A 5412-nucleotide genomic window follows, 5' to 3' on the forward strand; every position below is an offset into this window, starting at 1 on the left:
TAGATGTATAACTGCTGTCCTTGCTTCTAGCATTTCTCACTGGAGATTCAGCTCTATCTCTGCATTCTTCTTTTAAATAACCAATCAAGTCTTTAAAAGTCAGACCTTGTCTATGATCCATCAAACTTACAAATGCGCTAAAGCGTGGTCCAAGTGATGATAACAAAAATGCTATCTTTGTATCTTCATCAAAAGCTTTGGGAGTCAAATCAATTCTCTGAATAATCTCAGTGAACTTGTTGATGTGCTCTGTGAATTCCTCTTTTGAATTCATCCTCACTCTGGTTAATTTACACACCAAGTTTCTGAAGCAGTTTATGCTAGATTCTCCATACACGCGCTCAATATCTCTTAAGATTTGAGATGCATCATCTGTACTATTTATTAATGATAGCTGCTCATCACGAAGTCCACTCAAAATTATGTGTCTAGCTTCGCTGTTCATGCGTTTCCAAGCACTTATCTTGGCTAAAGCTTCCTCAGACGATCCCGTAGGTTGAGGGTTTAAAGCTTCCAAAATGTGCTTATAATCTAAACATGCTATCAAGCGCTGCTTCCAGTGTATGAAATTGTGTTCATTCAGCACAGGCATTCCTAGCTTTGCATCACTATCAAAAGCTGCTCTAGCCATCTTAAAATCCAAAAATTTGAAAATTCTTCAAAATTTCAAAATTTCTCAAAATTTTAAAATCAAAATCTCAAAAATCTAAAAATGCAAAACAATTCTTCACTGCCTTGGGTCACTGTGAACTCTGAGGGAAGGGGGGGGTGCTTAATCCCCACTGCACAATGGAACAAAGGACCATGTGCTTACCAGGAAGTTAACTCAGAAAAATACTACTCAATTCAAAATCACAATCCAACGCAATCCTTCAAAAATACGCAGAAATATACAATACTGGGGCCCATAACCCTTTGTGGGAATGTTCTGGGATGCAGGAGAGGATATATTGACTAATTATATCCTTATCCAACTTGTACTAACAAGTTCCCAAAATATCAGCAGAGTTTATAGACATTCCCCTTTAAGTACGCAACGGTAACGCTTGCACAGGTTCGCTAGAACCTCTATAATAATTACTCTGGTAATTTCCCCTTTGTTCCCTCTTAAAATACAAGACACGACACAGTCTTTATAAAAGTATAAAAGAGTTTACTCACGTTCTGTTCACAATATGATCCCAGAAGGTAGGCAGGCTTAAAAAGGTTACATGCACTTAGAATCTATCTTGTAGCAAGATAGTACTGTCCTCTCTTGGCTGGGAGCCAAGAGGGCATGTTGCTCCTTCAGAAGATGAAGATGGCAGAGAGGGAGGCAAGAGGCAAGAGAGAGAGTGGCTGCCTGCCCTGTGCTTTTATCATTACCTGCACAGGTGAGGCCACACCCACCTCTGGTCACATGCGGAGGAAGTCCGTCCCCAGGAAGTTTACCTGCTTGCTGGACAGACATCCCTCCCCATGTTCTAACATGTACACTCTAGGAATGTTGTCATTGACTGCTCCTGTGTTTACATCCCACAAGAAATAGTACCTCGGGTTAAGAACTTTGCTTCAGGGTGAGAACAGAAATCGTGCTCTGGCGGCGTGGCAGCAGCAGGAGGCCCCATTAGCTAAAGTGGTGCCTCAGGTTTCAGGACAGTTTCAGGTTAAGAACAGACCTCCGGAACGAATTAAGTAAGACCCGAGGTACCACTGTATCTCCATATGCTGACCAGATGTAGAAGAGGGCAGTGCTCCTGCACCTTTAATACTTGTGAGGAAGAGGGAATTTCAGCATGAAAAAATACACCTGATGAATTCTACCTTCTATACAACTATTAAAAGTTGAAGAGCACTGTCTTCTTTTGCATCTGCTGCTCTTCCATCATATACGGAGCTGCAACATTTTCATTTCATTTAGCAGCTTTATGACAGGCAGAAAATCAATAGGTGAGGTTCTAACCAGTATCTGCAGATACTGTGATGAGAAGAACTTCACCTGTTGTTATTCTGCTTGTCATAAGCTACCAAAGGATCACGCATGCGAGCCTCGAAGTGATTGTACAGTGGTACCTCAGGTTACATACGCTTCAGGTTAAGTACGCTTCAGGTTACAGACTCCACTAACCCAGAAATATTACCTCGGGTTACGAACTTTGCTTCAGGATAAGAACAGCAATCGTGCTTTGGCGGCGCAGCAGCAGTGGGAGGCCCCATTAGCTAAAGTGGTACCTCAGGTTAAGAACAGTTTCAGGTTAAGAACAGACCTCCGGAATGAATTAAGTACTTAACCCGAGGTACTACTGTAATGGAGTTTTTTGTGAGCCTGTTGCTGAAAGCTGAGTTGGAGGTTGGCCAGATTTTCTGCATCTCACTTTCCTCAGGGAGCGGGTTAAATTTAGGACTACTGTGCATGGATAGACTGCAGAAAAAAATAAGAACTATAATTAATTTTTTAATTAATAAAATAAAAGAGGTAGTGGGAGAAAATGCCTACCTTGCAGGAGTTTGGGAGGGCAGGCTTGTCTGTATCATGAAAAACTAATAAAAATCTTAATGTGATACTGTAGTGGTCAGGTGGGATTGCTATGAGGAATTATAGCAAATATAGAGTAAGCCATCTGTGTCAGCAATGAAAGCATTGTGTTGACTGGGTTTAAACTATTTTGATATGATTCTTGATCAACCCACACCTCTGCATCCCTGTTCCATTCCTCTTTCCTCACAAGTCACGTACACACTTAGGCTCCTGGGTCATCAAGGCTCCTGGGTCATCAAGGACAGTGGGCAGTTTCGTTGATGTAGCTTTTCTGATATGTTAATCTTAGGATGTTAATCTTAGGGCCAGGAAACAGGTCTCACATAAAGGTGATAATGATCGCTGTCCTCCTGGCCACCCTTCTTATCATGTGTATTGATTGTTTATTGTTATTCTAAAGCAGCAATGCTGCAGCAAGCAAAGGCTCTAACAGCTCAGACAGCTGCTAGTGGCACCAAAGCCAGACAGGATGTGTGTGACTGCTGCCATGGAAACAAAGGGGCAGTCCATCCTTATTGAGCACAGGATATGAGCTCAGTGTATGTCATATGACCTGTACAGGATGTACATGGGTGGAGTTTGGAGTTTCTCTCTGTTTGTTGAAGAGAGCAGACATCTTTGACTGTAATGACTGCTAGAGACAGGAATAAAAGCATGTAGTTACATTTCTATCTGTGTCTGACTCCCCTCCCTGGGGATATGCAGGGAGGAGAAGGAGGAGAAGCAGTTGGTGTGTTTTTCTCACAGCCTGAGGAAAATCGCCGGAACGGACCTCGTGTGTTTTTTTCTGCCGGGAGTCGCCGGAGGGAGGTCAAAGGAATTCAGCCGGTGCCTGCAGATAGGCACATACCTCTGACCGAGCCTGAATTCTAACATTTATTACCTCCTGGGTTGCTGAATACACTCCTTTGAAGTTTTCATTCATTTACCCCCAAAGTATGCATTCTTAACTAGTGTTTGTAGTTTAACTTTGTCCCCAGGTGAGGTTTATTGAAATGCTCAGAAGAAATCTGATTGGTTCTTACAAACACTCTGTAAAAGTTCTTTTGTGAATAAAACGACCTGGGCCAAGGGGTGGAGGCACGCAGAGATTATTATATGCACCCTTCCCAGAATCTTGCTGGTTCAAGCCTCTGTGTGTATTCTTATTAATCAGAGTTCAATCCTTCCTTTACTTTGAGAACGTCTCATGATACTGATGTAGAACAGAATGTCCCTATTTTCATCTGAGGAATGTTGGAAGGTATGTTTGTGGTGGCTGTTTCACATTTCCTTACAGACACACACACACAGAGAGAGAGAGAGACTCTCCAGTTCCTTTCAAAAGCTGCAATGCCAAGCAAGAAGAGGGAGGTACACAAACAAGTTCAGCGGTTCAATGACAGAGCACAGCAGCTAGAGTGTCCTTAATGAAAATGCTGCGCTCACCATGCTCCTTCATTCAGAAAGGTGTTCTGGCCACCATACTCTGTGGGTGTGAATGGGTGATGGGTGGTGTGTATGTGAAAGAGTGACTAGATGAGAATGTGCATGTGTGAGTGTGTGTGTGTGTGCGCGCGCATGCATGTGTATAAGAGATACAACACTCAATGCATTTTTTAAAAATGGCTCTCCAGTGCCAAGGAACCCATGTCACATTTTGGAAACCTGTGTTTTTTAAAAGGAACATTTGCAGTGAAGTTTAAGTTTGGATGGACTGACAGGGAACTTCAAGTCAATGCATCCCTTTTGTGACGCATTCCTGATGGTTGGTGCTCATAATGTCAGGGTGGTTATGTGCAATCATGCTTTCAATTCCATTTGCACCTGCAAAAGACTCAGGGGCTGTTACAGGGCTTCATTTGCAACAGGTGTATGTCCTGTAGTTTCTTACGATATGATAATCTTTATTGTCATTGTCCCATACAGAACAACAAAATTGAAAAATCTACATAAGACATTCAAAACCCAACAAGCCTGCTATCCCAGCTATCCCAACCTGGTTACCCCCTAAAAACTCTGATACCCCATTTTTAAGTATAATATACTCCCATACAGACTCCTTACAATGTGTTTAAAACCAAAATCGCATTTGGGTAGAAACTGTTTCTCAGGCGGCTTACCCTAGTCTTTATAACCCTGTACCTTCTTCTAGAAGGCAGAAGCTGAAAGAAATCATTTCCGGGGTGCGCACAATCCTGCACTATCTCTGCAGCTTTCTTATGGCACCTGAAAGCATAGATTTGACCCAAGGTGGGAAGAGTGCACCCAATTATTCTCTGGACATCATTGTTTTTCCCCTGACCATGCAGCTCCCAAACCACACACACAGACCATAAGTTAATACACTCTCCACAATACAATGGTCAAATGCCATCAACAGGTCCTTTGAGAGATTATTTTTCTGGAGGATTCTCAGAAAATATAAGCTCTGCTGAAAATATAACCTCTCTTCATCAGGTCTTTGCTGTTTCCCCCCTAGGTTAGGTCATCTCTCAACTCCATTCCCAGAAATCGAAACACCAAGATTTGTTCCACACACTTCCCCTCAATAATAAGGGGCTGGATATTCAATTTACATTTCCTAAAGTCTACAATAATCTCTTTTGTTTTCTTTAAGTTAAGGAGTAAGTTGTCTTTCCTGCACCACTCCCCCAACTGCTCAACTTCCTTCCTATAGGCCGCCCCCCCCCCCTCTCCAGCCATGATTAAACCAACACCGTTGTATCATCTGCAAACTTAATGATCTTATTACCTGGGTATTTGGGGGCACAGTCAGCTCTGTAGAGCATATATAAAAGCGGGCTCAACACGCACCCCTGCAGCGTCCCCATTCTTAAAACCTTGCAACTTTTCATATCGCGAAGGTTCCAGTGGAGGAGGAGGGCGCTCCTAATTTAATTTCACCATTGCAC

General features: G+C 42.7%; 1 long non-coding RNA gene across 1 annotated transcript; it reads left to right on the forward strand.

The window, feature by feature from the left end:
- The first annotated feature begins 2176 nt into the window (after nt 1-2176).
- On the forward strand, nt 2177-3647 carry LOC309328124. The gene is made up of 2 exons (XR_014150709.1): nt 2177-2233; nt 3525-3647. It is a non-coding gene; the product is annotated as an uncharacterized lncRNA (long non-coding RNA).
- The last annotated feature ends 1765 nt before the right edge of the window (nt 3648-5412 follow it).

This window comes from Podarcis erhardii (genome assembly GCF_964252035.2).
Source record: "Podarcis erhardii genome assembly, chromosome: 1".
Taxonomy (NCBI): Eukaryota; Metazoa; Chordata; class Lepidosauria; order Squamata; family Lacertidae; genus Podarcis; species Podarcis erhardii.